General features: G+C 42.0%; 2 non-coding genes across 2 annotated transcripts; one reads left to right on the forward strand and one right to left on the reverse strand.

Annotated features, from left to right (window-relative positions):
* Positions 1 to 8,369: 8,369 nt before the first annotated feature.
* Positions 8,370 to 8,442, reverse strand: trnak-uuu (transfer RNA lysine (anticodon UUU)). Its single transcript has one exon. It is a non-coding gene; the product is annotated as a tRNA-Lys (tRNA).
* Positions 8,443 to 10,984: 2,542 nt separating this feature from the next.
* Positions 10,985 to 11,057, forward strand: trnak-uuu (transfer RNA lysine (anticodon UUU)). The gene has a single exon. It is a non-coding gene; the product is annotated as a tRNA-Lys (tRNA).
* Positions 11,058 to 14,546: the final 3,489 nt, after the last annotated feature.

Below are 14,546 nucleotides of genomic sequence, written 5' to 3' on the forward strand. Positions count from 1 at the left end.
CTCATGATGATGCTCTTCTGGATCCAAAAAAAGCTGTGCAAATTTGTTTCATATGTATTTTGGATAAAATTATAACTGTCATCGAAGAGAAATTTGATCAGTTGAATGCAGTCGATACTTTCGACTTTTTATATGATGACAAGACCTACATTTAGGGCTCAGTATCGATAACAATGCTGCTATTGATGGAGTTGAAATAAGTGATGTATTGGTAGTTTTTTTTCTGAGGCAAGAAGTACTAGAACACCTCCTATAAAAATGTTAGGATTCAGAGCAAGAAATATTTTTCCACCTCACCCAATGATATTGCATTAACGAGGCTGAAGTTGGCTTCTTATTCGCCAGCTTCTTCTTCTGCCTTAAATTCTGCTGCTGTGATGTTATGACGCCTTTCGCCTGTAGATAGCTCTCTACAGTAATTTTTAAAAGTACTAATCGGAATGGATTACTGTACTTATCCTCAGTAAAGGGGAATATGTAAGTAATGACTATCCAAATAGCATTTTTGTGTGAAACAAGTTTCAGAAAATTGAAAACCAATTTTCAAAACTCACAATAACACAAACACGATAAGTAAGACAAAGGCAAAACGTAAGTTCACAGGCACTTTCTGCATATTTACCACGACCTTGCCTTCTGATCATAAGAAGTCTTAAAATCTTGCATTTTACAAGAAATTGTAATATAAATGGGACATTTAACCGAGGATGAGCAAAGGGTGATTGCACTTTCTGCTTATTGCTATAAACCTACCCCCTGGTTATAAAAACATCTCAAAATTCTGACACTGAGGTGTGAGAGACAATGGAACAGACTATCAAAATCCTGAGCTTTAGGAAATTTTACTGTTCCACTTTTTAAATATGACCCTCTGAACATGGCATGAGAGAATGCATTGGGAATGCACTTTCTGTTGTATTGCTATGGCCCTCCCTCTTGATTATGAAAATGTCTCAAAATTCTGACACTGAGGTGTGAGAGACAATGTAACAGGCTCTCTTAATCCCGAAGTACAATAAATTTTACTGTACCGTTTTTTTTAAATATGACCCTGTGAACATGGCATGTCCCTCCTTCCTCATTACCAAACATCTCAATATTCCGAAACTATGTACATTTGTAATTACAACACTTCACTGTTGCATTTGTTGTTGTGACATTGTGAACATAGCATGTTAAAGTATATAGAAAATCTAGATCAGTACAGGCTAAATGCAATTCATAGTGATTTATCATTTTCTTACTTTCTAAATGAAAACAAATATTTTTTCAGTGATTATGACACTTCAGTATGACATAAAATATGCTTCAATGACAGAATAAATAATCATGGAAAAAATACCCACAGTGGACATTCATATTTGTGATTATAGGAATGTTAAATATCAGGTGAGTAGCTGCGTCAGCATGCGTAGGCTGCAATGGAACAATTAAAGGATTACTCCATGCTGAAAAGAGAAGAAAGGAAACACAATGTGTTGGCCCTGGAGCCTTCTTCAGGTGTGAGAAAGACAGGGCAGTAAGCAAAGATAATTTTCTTTATCTTTGCTTACTGCAGTTTATCTTTGATGACAACATCAAAGACATTAAGTATTTTTTACCGCTAACAGCTCAACATCATCTTCCTTTTCTATCTAACCTCATCAGATCTCTCAACTCCCAACTCTTCCAGTTTCTCACTTCAGAGAAGGATAAAAAACTCAATCGTCCTCTACAGAGAAAAACCATCAACACCCCTACCACCTCCACCAATCCTAACCTTGTTGTTACTGTACCCTCTGACCTTTCCCTTTCACCCCTTTGCATCCTCAGCTAACATATTTTAATATTACAACACAATTACAATAGATTGTACAGTATTTACAGTTTAAAATTAAGGTAAATATGTCAAAATATCAAAATCCAACTGCACAGTGCTAACGTAACAATGCTTGTCAAGTTCTCAAACAAATCTGCATTGTATTTTTAAAATATTTCAGCAGAGGATGTGACGGGAGTATAAATGACGATTCGACGATCATTTTTCTTGGGTGAATATGGTTTTCTGGGGAGTTGCGATGTTGGGCATTATTGGACATTTTTGACACGTGTTGAACAGTCGCATTTCCTACAAATATTAAAATGGCTATGGTTTAGCTGAGAAATCCAATCGACTTATGCGAAAACAATGTTTACATCGCAAAAGAAACCCGTTCCTGGGTGGACTTGAACCACCAACCTTTCGGATAACAGCCGAAACCGGGGTAAAGTTGGCTTGAAGTTCGAAAACGATTTTGGCACGCCTGTAGCGCTTTCACGAAACCTCTTAGAGTTGCGAGAATGCTTGCTTTGCGTATAAAATACATTGTGAATGCTTTCTCAGCCTTTACTTTTTCGTTCTTATGACATTTTTTGGACCAAGCACGAATATTCTTTTGTCCATATCTTCGCAATGGAAGCACAGAACGCCGTCAAACCAAATGCATTTTAAAGACCACGACTTGTGGATATTTCCACAGCCTTTACATCAAACTATCAGTGAGCTAATTATCTTTTTTTAAACCTCCGATTTTTCATCGATGCGTAATTACGCACGAACTGGAACCCGGGGGACCGCTGTGTGCACACGATCACAACGAGAGAAATACTGTTCAACATGGCTTTGTGCGAAAAACCCGTATATGACCATAGGAAGCAGAACAGCGCAGTCTCCAATTACCCAGACTGTAAGCACGGGAATAAAGCTTTGTTTGATTTCTGAAACCCCTCCTTTACGTCCTGTTTTCATTCAGGTAAGGGTCAACTATATTGACAATACTACTGACAGCAGGAAGATTAAAATATTCTTTACTCAGCGGCTTATTAAAAACAGCTCCCATGATGTTCCAAGAGACTTTTTATACAGAACACTGACACAGCTTTGTGTTCTGAATCTTTTTCTCGTGCTTTTATTTAATGTGGCACAATGCACTGGGATAGGGGTATTCTGTTCACAAACCAATAGCATTTAAACCACAGCACCCACAATGCTGCAAGTAAGTGTTTTGCACACTAAGCAGGTCCTCTGACTTTTCCCAGCTTTGTTTTGGGTTGTGGCCCCTTTCTTTATTTTTTTATGTTTTTCTGAAGATAACACTACAGGTGATACACTGGGATAGGTGGGTCTTCTTCATGGCTCAATAGCAATTCAAATACAACAGCCACACTGCTGAAACCAAGTGTTTTACACACCAGACAGGCCCCCGAACCTCATACAACCTTGCTGTGGCTGTGGCCCCTTTCTTTATTTTGTAATGAGTTTCTGAAGATAACACTACAGGTAACACACTGGGATAGGTGGGTCTTCTTCATGGCTCAATAGCATTTCAAATACAACAGCCACACTGCTGAAACCAAGTGTTTTACACACCACACAGGCCCCCTAACCTTATACAACCTTGCTGTGGTTGTGGCCCCTTTCTTTATTTTTTTATGAGTTTTTCAATATGGCACCATTAGACAGGCGGTACATGGGGATAGGGGGGTGCTCTTCACGAGTCAATAGCTCTTCAAGCACAACAGCCACAGTGCTGCAACCAGGCGTTTTACACACCAGACAGCTCCCCTAACCTTATACAACCTCGCTTTGAGTTGTTTAACATTTCTTTCAAATCACTTGGGTTCATCAATCATTTGATCATTTTTCAGCGTGGAATAAACCTATTACTTGTTCCTTGGAGATTACCATCTGCTGATAAGATATGATCGCTATATTGACCATATACAATTTCTTGCATAAGGAATTCATATTTTGCATACACCGATCCCCCCGGAGTCCCAAGTGATTCTGGTTTTGGAAAGCTAAAGGACAATGAGCTTCACGATACCAGGGGGACAGTGGGTGGTCAAGTCTCCCCTAAACAATGTCTCTTGTCAGATTATGATGTCAGTGCATTTAATAATGTTGTTGAACTCTCTTTAGCCCAAATACAGAGGAGCCCAGACCCAGAATGTTACACATACTGACAGAGAGTGGTCTCATTATGTGTGTTTGGATTTTAACAACTATTATTATTGTTTGCTAGAACCAAAACAATCTATGTTAGACATTTTCATCTTCAGCCCAAAATACAAACCGGTGTACGTAGTGTGGTGCAGGTTCTTGTCCCATCCTGCTCTTGGTCCAGGTTGGAGGGTTGCACCGATTCTGAGTCTTGTTAGATGGTATGGATGGGTTTGGGGGTGTTGATACCAGAGTGGTCCAGGAGGGGGGTGCAGGTGTCTCGGGGGCATTCTTGTTTTTCTATGAGTTCAGGTTGATTCTGTTGGTTCTGTCACGAATCTCCCTCACGCAGGCAAGCGCTCCCGCATTCCCTCGAGCTCTCCCCATACCAAACGTGCACGCGTCAATCAGTCCTCTACTTAAACCCTCATCTGTCCCCCGGTCATTGCTCACGATTGAGATTCTCTCCCGGAGCTTACCTACTAACTACGCCTTTGCCTTACTATGACTTCTCCCCTGGACCTCGACCCCACTTTTCCAACAACCGCTTCAGCCACTCGATTTTGTACCTTCGCCTATTTAACGCTTTCTCGGATCCTGACCCCAGCCTGTCTCTTCGTTTACGCCTCTGCCTACCGACGCAACTTCTAGCCCTTCCCGGACTCCGACCCCTGCCAGTCCCTCGACTACGCCTTCGCCTGTCGATTCTGTGCCTATGCCTGTACTACGCCTTCCCGGACTCGGACCCCTGCCTGATTACTCCGACTACGCCTGCGTCTCACGCCAACCCTATCAAGGGCACCGCATTGGACCCCTATCCTCAGCAGTCAGCCCCTGCGTGACAGGTTCTGAGTGTCTTGGTTACATCCGTTTGTGTGTATAGATGAAAAAGCTATTGAAGAGCACCCCCAAACCCCCCACCCGTCTCGGTGGAAGTTGCCATGTTCAAAAAATCCTATAAGATAATTAAAGTTGCACACAACAAAGCATGACTGTGAAAGGTCAGGAGGCCTACCTAGTTAGCACAACACTTGATTACAGTCAAAAAATCATTAAAAAATAAAGAAATGTTCCACAACTCAAAGCGAGGTTGTATAAGGTTAGGGGAAATGTCTGGTGTAAAACACATGGTTGCAGCACTGTGGCTGTTGTGCTTGAAATGCTATTGAGCCATGAAGAAGACCCACCTATCCCAGTGTATCACCTGTAGTGTTATCTTCAGAAAATCATTACAAAATAAAGAAAGGGGCCACAGCCACAGCAAGGTTGTATAAGGTTCGGGGGGCTGTCTGGTGTGTAAAACACTTGGTTTCAGCAGTGTGGCTGTTGTATTTGAAATGCTATTGAGCCATGAAGCCATGAATTTGTTCAAATTATTTTTTTCTGAATCTGGTTTACATCGCCTGGAGGCAGCAACAACAATAAAAGGGATACTTAACAAGGAGATATGCTGTAGCAGTGCGACTCCAACAGATGCTCCTTAAGAGACTTGAGGTTTAAGCCAGCTCCTTAGAGCACTCGGCCGCGTTACTCTCAACAGCGGCTCTTCAGCTCTTGTTGTTTGACCTAGAGGTTTTATAACGCGTGGAAACGACCGCAACTTCGTTTTCTCAGATGCTTTCTCTCACGTGGTGAAATCTCGACCTCTTTGGCATCTCTGGCTTTAGTTCTTCTGTAGAGCAGGCTTTCACACCTCTGCTTATAGTGCCCTTGAAGTCATTTTATTTTTACAGGAAGACACATTGCCTAACGGTCTCTCCTGTTTTAGAAATGCTTCATAAGATGTGTTTGATTCAACGGACAAACAGTATACCAATTGTACAATGCAGATCTAGGCGGCATTCGTACTGGATTTGACTGGGATTCTGAAATACTTCTTGCAAAGGTATTCAGACTTTCTTGAACCTATAATAAAAACACAGACCTGAAACTCCCTACCTTCCAATCTCTGATGTTGCTGTCCTTAAACTCGGACGTGATGTTCTGCAGACGTGTGCATAATGTCCTGTTTTCTTACAGTGTAGACATTTTGCTGTTCACGCTCCGCATTCATCTGCTTTGTGCGTTGTTAGTTCGCACCTGTAACATGTAATGTCAGCCGTCCCCTGTTCTTCTATATCTCTAGCATGACTGCGTCCTGCTGCTCGGCTTTTGTTTGTAAAGTTTGAGCGAGCGCCCCGTTCAGTGTCACTTTGTCACTGTGGTCAGAAAGCATTCTTGATTCTGCTTGAGCTGCTTCATGAATTCTAGCGACTGTAAGAGCTCTTTCTAAAGTCAGCTCTTCCTCCTGCAGCAATTAATAGTCTCTTATGTGCACATTTTTCCACAAGTTGATCTCTTAACATGTCAGTTTCCAATACTCCAAAGTCACAAGATTTAGCCAGTTCTCTTAGTGCAGTCACAAAAGCAGCAACAGATTCGTCCTGAGACTAAGTTCTCTGCCTAAATTTATGCCGTCCCAAAACCACATTTCTCCGCGGTGTAAAGTAAGCGTCTAAGGCAGCTACAGTCTGTTCATATGTACCTTTTTCTCCAGGGAGGTTGACGAAAATCCGCTGCACAGGAGCCCCGATACAGTGCAGTAATGTAGCACGTCTCACGGCATCCTGAGCTTCTGTAGATCCACTGGCTATTTAAAAAAATCTGTACGACTCCATCCATATCTTGTATTCCGTATAAAAATCTGGAGCTCCGAGGTTCAGTAGAAGCGGTGGAAAAAGCTGGGCATAAGCAAAGCTTCTCGGCGCGGCTGCCATATCTTCCATGGCGCAAACTAAACGAAAAGTCCGAAAATTCAGAAGCTCGTTTCTACCAGCAAGAGAACTAAAATTCTGCTCGCTTTGAGTCCGTCAAGCACTCATCTCTCGTCGCCATAAATGTTGTGTATCTTAATAAAGAGACGTTTTTATATTATTTTATCTATTTTTTTAACTACACAGATCATGCCCTTACACCATATATTCCCGCCTTCTACTCTCTCGTTCTGTTGTCTCGCGATGTCTACTCACTATACTACATTTAGCATGACTTCTTGTTGCAGTTGAGCTCAAAGCTGGAGATGATCTCCATATTCTACCGCAGTAACTAGTCCGAAACGTAGTACACCGTACACACTTTTTTAAGTGAAGTCAGGTTGTTAAAAAATTAAACCAGCGCCCTGTCACAGAAACGTACCCCGGTCTCCCGCGCAACAAGCGGGGGTACTCAGCACTATACCAACGAGGAGCGCTTGTCTGCAGCTGAGCGTCAGCTCTGTTTACTGTCAGCAGTCATTTCCTCATTTCCAAAGACTTTTTCACCTGCTCAGCTTTTAAAGACGGTCATAAACGCTCAAGAAGTAATTCATGTCAGTTTGAAGTCTGTTTCTGTTGTCTCAGCTCTTGATAAAGAAAAGCCGTGCGTGGGAGACTCCCTCTCTGAAGAAGTTTGCCGTCACCCTGCAAGGGAGAAGAGCCATCAATCACCGAGGCAACCACTGAGACAGTTAACATTAAACACGTGAAATGCGAGATGTTGTGATTTGTTTTCCCGCTTAAGGCTTCTATCGTTTCTACTCTAACGAGGAAGACCTCTTTATTAGAAGTGAGATTTTACCAAACGTCTCCAGGGGTAACTGCAACCTGAACGCAACGCCTTAGACCACCAGCCATCTTGCCTGTGGTACTTATAATGAAGTATATATTTTATTTCTTTCTACTCGTTGATAAGAAAAAAAGTGAAATCATGTAATTAGGGATATGTCTTTTTTTCATGGGGAAAACTAGCCCGAGCAAATGTAAAGTTTAGAGCAGCGCTCAATAAAAATGATCAGAAACCGAAAGCGCTTCTTATGCGGATCAGTATATTCCGAGACCACTGGTTCTGTAGACGAAATAAGAAAAGCCAAACTCAAAGCACTGTGTTGCCATTACGGCTACTCCATCTGCAGCTGCTTTAAGATTACTCACACTGTGTTGCCATTAAGGCTACCTAGTTAAAAAAAACTTATCGTCACCCTTTTGAACGTGATTATTAGACACCCGTTAAATCTCAACCGAGGTTTCTTGAGAGATCGTTCAGCGAGCGAGTAATAAAAAACTACTTCGCTTCCAACCTCACTGTCACTGTAAACTCGGACGTGATGTTCTGCAAATGTGCAGTGTACCTTCCCTCTTGTCGTATTCAAGAGTACTCACTGTGTGAGCTCCTCACTGCGTGTTCTGTACACTACTGTGATTTAATTTAGATGATTTCGTGGAGTAGAGTGACAAGATCTACTTGAACATTTTCGGTTTGTGAAATGAAACACTAAATACACTACTGTAAATACAAGTAATGGATATTTAAAATAACCACAGTACAGCTAGAAGAGTGAAAGATAAAAGACTATTCAGAATGACATTCACAATAGACTTAAGAACAGCACAACCGCCCGAACAGGGACTTGAACCCTGGGCCCTCAGATTAAAAGTCTGATGCTCTACCGACTGAGCTATCCGGGCTCCGAAACGAAGTCGACACTGTCGGGATCCTCGCAAGTCACGTGTCTCTTGTGCCGAAGAGCAGTCATACCTGACCCGTCTGGAATGACCACTGACAGACTTTATCCAGAAGCGACGGCACCACTCCCAGTAGAATGAGTGAGAAATACAGCATGACATGGGTAGTTAAGGGACTCCCACAATCCATCTTTCCTCACATTACTGATTTTTTTCAATAACATTTTGACCTTTTTTCACATTCAGATTTTTTTCACATTTAATTAAATCTTTTAATCAACAACATTAAAAAGAAAACAAATGGAACAGTTTTTGGAACAATAATTAAAAAAAAAACTTTCAATGCCTTGGTTGTATACGTGTGCACACCCTTTATAAAGGGAGTTGCAACAGTGCTGAAATTTAAAGAGCATTTCTGTAGAGAAAACAGCATTTTTTCTGCCTTGATGTTAAGCTTAGGGAGCCTGTCTTTTAGAAATTCTATTTCTTAACACCTTGCACAGCCTCCCGACAGACTAACGAATATTTTTTGGAGAAATTGGCTCACACACCGGAAGACACTAACGTTTATTTATATTAGAGTATGTAAAACTCAGGCTTTAACAGATGTTCATGATGTTTCACACGGGGTGTTACCTGTTGTAGTGTTTCAAAAGATGTGTTAGGGGACCACAAATTATCTTGAAAAGATTTGGGTTTGTACTGGCGGATTCAAACCCGACTCAGTTATTTGGAAGGCGCTTGTACTACCAACGCACTTCCGAGAAGCACCTGCAAATTATCACAATTCTCTCTCTCACCTACAAAGTTATGGAGACACAGACGTCCAATGAAAACTAATTTTATTCACTCAAGGCTCCACTCTTTTGTTGTGATGTCATTTTAATTTATATAAGCTTTGATAAGGTGTCGTTTTTGCCTCTTAAAGTTAAAGTCTGCTCCTTTCTTCCTGGTATAGAAATAACATGTTCCATCTTTGTTTAAAAACACCACTAAAAGTAAATTATTCAGCTCTAACGCCTGTGTGCATTGACAAGACATCTCAAAAGGACTCATCAAATAAGAACACGATCCTTCCTGTTACCATTCCTGTGGTTGGGGCGTTGTTTCACCCTTTTATGTTCTTCTACAATATTTGCAGACAGGGCTTTATCACTCGAGTTGTACAGAACAAGTGTGCATCGGTCCATGAAAATCATCAGTAGTGCTGTTTTTCTATGCATAGTTTAATCAAGAGCACTTAATAGATGCAAAAAGCTTTCAAATAAAACAGAATTGAAAGACAGTCGAGTAAGGAGGTAGAAAAAAAGCACTCCCCCGTCTGGGAATTAACCACCGTCGCACGTGTGACTGGATACAAAAATAATAGATTAATTTGTGCCCAGTCTCTTGAAGCTTCAATGCGATTATTTTTCCTTCCTTATTTCTTCATTCCCATGAATTAACTCTGTAGTAGAGGAAACGCGAAAGTGGGAAACTGCAGGCATTCTTCGTGAGCGGTGGATTGTGATCAGTGAGCATCTGCACATCTCTAAGTTTGTTCCATTCACTTTTCAATCGGGGATGTAGCTCAGTGGTAGAGCGCATGCTTCGCATGTATGAGGTCGCATGTATGAGATCTCCAGGTGCTTTATATTACAGTACTCACATCGTAATCTTCCGTTGAGTGAGAACTCTTTGCTCGTGTTCAGAGAGAGCCAGGTTTACACAATTAAATGCAGGCACACTCGACGTGCTGCAGAGTTGCGCTGCTGTTTTAAATGTACCTCATTTAGTTCTGTTAAATCCTAAATTATTTGAACTAGTTCAAATTCAGGAAATCCAGAGATTGCTTCACACTTGTCGTGGCTGTTGCAGAAAACACCTGTTGAATCTCACCCGGGATTTCCTGAGAGATCATTCAGCGAGCGAATCCTCCTGAACTCCGCACTAAACTGAAAGCTTCACGAGCTCCTCACTACGTCTCCTATAGTGTTACAAATGCTTTCAAGTAGATGTGAAGCACAGCCATAAACACACTTTAAACTTTTTCCGTTTGTTAAGGAAAATGCAAAAGAGCATGACAAGTATTGATCGTATAAAATTTCCATGGCACAACTCGAGAAAGTACTGAAGGACTACACATCGACTTTTGATGATTACAAGAGATTCAAGAAACACAACCGTCCGCACCTGGGTTTGGATCCTGAACGCTAGAGTTAAAAGAACATAAGCGACGGATATGACCTATAAACTCTCCTAATTGTCTTACAGTTTTTGAAATAAAACAATTTCTTAATAATTTCTAACTGTTGATAGACGATTTATTGAATTTTAACAAAATCACAATTACAAACTTTTTCGGTTAAACTGTTATTCACATACTCTACCGTAAATAAACGTTAGTGTCTTCCGGTGTGTGAGCCACTTTCTTCAAAAAATATTTGTTAGTCTGTCGGGAGGCTGTGCAAGGTGTTAAGAAAAATAATTTCTAAAAGACAGGCTCCCTAAGCTTAATATCAAGGCAGAATCCCGAGGATCCCGACAGGGTCGACTTTGTTTTAGAGCCCGGATAGCTCAGTCGGTAGAGCGTTAGACTTTTAATCTGAGGGCCCAGGGTTCAAGTCCCTGTTCGGGCGGTTGTGCTGTTCTTAAGTCTGTTGTGAATGTCATTATAAATAGTCTTTTATCTTTCACTCTTCTAGCTGTACTGTGGTTATTTTAAATGTCCATTACTTGTATTTACAGTAGTGTATTTAGTGTTTCATTTCACAAACCGAAAATGTTCAAGTAGATCTTGTCACTCTACTCCACGTAATCATCTAAATTAAATCAAAGTAGAGTACAGAACACGCAGTGAGGAGCTCACACAGTGAGTACTCCTGAATACGACAAGAGGAAAGGCACACTGCACATCTGCAGAACATCACGTCCGAGTTTACAGTGACAGCAGAGGTTGGAAGTGAAGTAGTTTTTTATTACTCGCTCGCTGAACGATCTCTCAAGAAACCTCGGTTGAGATTTAACGGGTGTCTAATAATCACGTTCAAAAAGGTGACGATTAGTTTTTTTTAACTAGGTAGCCTTAATGGCAACACGGTGAGAGTAGATCTTAAAGCAGCTCCAGACAGAGTACCCGTAATGGCAACACAGTGCTTTCAGTTCGGCTTTTCTTATTTCTTCTGCAGAACCAGTGGTATCGGAATATACTGACCCGCATAAGAAGCGCTTTCGGTTTCTGATCATTTTTATTGAGCGCTGCTCTAAACTTTACATTTGCTCGGGCTAGTTTTCCCCATGAAAAAAAGACATATCCCTAATTACATAATTTCACTTTTTTTCTTATCAGCGAGTAGAAAGAAATAAAATATATTGTAACGCTTACGGCCGTCAGGTACTGTGTAAGAGCCGGCGTACCAGAGCAGGTGACGTCACCGCCCTTCCCTGTGATAGCAGGACTACAGCTACTGGGCTGTAGAGAGATCTCTCTTTAGCTCACGGGGCTAGGTCGCTGCAGAGAGACGCGGAAGTCCCGGGTTCGAGCCTCAGTCGGGATGGGGCCGACCAGATGCGGCAAGGGCGCCCGCCGGAGCCCCCGTTGCGTTACATTCTACACAGGGCACTCGAATTACTAGGACATTATTTACACAGGTAGGGTCAGCCGCTGGTCATCGTGCTGACCCTCATACTCTCCCCGGCTACCACTCCCAGCATGCCCCGCGGTACTACGAGCGCCTAGGGGCGCTTCCTCCTCACCACCAGGCGAGGGCGTTACAATATACTTCATTATAAGTACCACAGGCAAGATGGCTGGTGGTCTAAGGCGTTGCGTTCAGGTCGCAGTTAACCCTGGAGATGTTTGTTAAAATCTCACTTCTAATAAAGAGGTCTTTCTCGTTAGAGTAGAAACGATAGAAGCCTTAAGCGGGAAAAAAATTACAACATCTCGCATTTCACGTGTTTAATGTTAACTGTCTCAGTAGTTGCCTCAGTGATTGATGGCTCTTCTCCCTCGCAGGGTGACCGCAAACTTCTTCAGAGAGGGAGTCTCCCACGCACGGCTTTTCTTTATCAAGAGCTGAGACAACAGAAACAGACTTCAAACTGACATGAATTACTTGTTGAGCTTTTATGACCGTCTTTAAAAGCAGAGAGCAGGTGAAAAAGTCTTTGGAAATGAGGAAATGACTGCTGACGCTCAGCTGCAGACAAGCACTCCTCGTTAGTATAGTGCTGAGTACCCCCGCTTGTTGCGCGGGAGACTGGGGTACGTTTCTGTGACAGGGCGCTGGTTTAATTTTTTAACAACCTGATTTAACTTAAAAAAGTGTGTACTGTGTACTACGTTTCGGACTAGTTACTGCGGTAGAATATGGAGATCATCTCCAGCTTTGAGCTCAACTGCAACAAGAAGTCATGCTGAATGTAGTATAGTGAGTAGACATCGCGAGACAACAGAACGAGAGAGTAGAAGGCAGGAATATAAGGTGTAAGGGCATGATCTGTGTAGTTAATAAACTAGTTAAAATAATATAAAAACGTCTCTTTATTAAGATACACAACATTTATGGCGACGAGAGATGAGTGCTTGACTGACTCAAAGCGAGCAGAACACTGCAGATTTTAGTTCTCTTGCTGGTAGAAACGAACTTCTGAATTTTCGGACTTTTCGTTTAGCTTGCGCCATGGAAGATATGGGCGCCGCGCCGAGAAGCTTTGCTTATGTCCAGCTTTTTCCACCGCTTCTACTGAACCTCGGAGCTCCAGATTTGTATACGGAATACAAGATATGGATGGAGTCGTACAGATTTTTTTAAATAGCCAGTGGGTCTACAGAAGCTCAGGATGCCGTGAGACGTGCTACATTACTGCACTGTATCGGGGCTCCCGTGCAGCGGATTTTCGCTAACCTCCCTGGAGAAAAAGGTACATATGAACAGACCGTAGCTGCCTTAGACGCTTACTTTACACCGCGGAGAAATGTGGTTTTGGGACGGCATAAATTTAGGCAGAGAACAAAGTCTCAGGACGAATCTGTTGATGCTTTTGTGACTGCACTAAGAGATCTGGCTAAATCTTGTGACTTTGGAGTATTGGAAACTGACATGTTAAGAGATCAACTTGTGGAAAAATGTGCACATAAGAGACTATAAATTGCTGCAGGAGGAAGGGCTGACTTTAGAAAGAGCTCTTACAGTCGCTAGAATTCATGAAGCAGCTCAAGCAGAATCAAGAATGCTTTCTGACCACAGTGACAAAGTGTCACTGAACGGGGCGCTCGCTCAAACTTCACAAACAAAAGCTGAGCAGCAGGATGCAGTCATGCTAGAGATATAGAAGAACAGGGGACGGCTGACATTACATGTTACAGGTGTGGACTAACAACGCACAAAGCAGATGAATGCGGATCGTGAACAGCAAAATGTCTACACTGTAAGAAAACAGGACATTATGCACACGTCTGCAGAACATCACGTCCGAGTTTAAGGACAGCAACATCAAAGATTGGAAGGTAGGGAGTTTCAGGTCTGTGTTTTTATTATAGGTTCAAGAAAGTCTGAATACCTTTGCAAGAAGTATTTCAGAATCCCAGTCAAATCCAGTACGAATGCCGCATAGATCTGCATTGTACAATTAGTATACTATTTGTCCGTTGAATCAAACACGCCTTATGAAGCATTTCTAAAACAGGAGAGATCGTTAGGGAATGCGTCTTCCTGTAAAAAATAAAATGACTTCAAGGGCACTATAAGCAGAGGTGTGAAAGCCTGCTCTACAGAAGAACTAAAGCCAGAGATGCCAAAGAGGTCGAGATTTCACCACGTGAGAGAAAGCATCTGAGAAAACGAAGTTGCGGTCGTTTCCACGCGTTATAAAACCGCTGTTGAGAGTAACGCGGCCGAGCGCTCTAAGGAGCTGGCTTAAACCTCAAGACTCTTAAGGAGCATCTGTTGGAGTCGCACTGCTACAGCGTATCTCCTTGTTTCCAATAAGAACGTTGAAAACTTTGAATATCATCTCTTTATATATTGTGCTGCTTTTTTCTCGGAGTAAAACTATTGAATTGAAGGAATGCTTACTGCAGGGTTAAAATGTATCGTTATTTGGAGAAATCAATGAACTCGTGA

The sequence above is a fragment of the Atractosteus spatula genome, chromosome 10 (assembly GCF_055471065.1).
Source record: "Atractosteus spatula isolate fAtrSpa1 chromosome 10, fAtrSpa1.hap1, whole genome shotgun sequence".
Lineage (NCBI taxonomy): Eukaryota > Metazoa > Chordata > Actinopteri > Semionotiformes > Lepisosteidae > Atractosteus > Atractosteus spatula.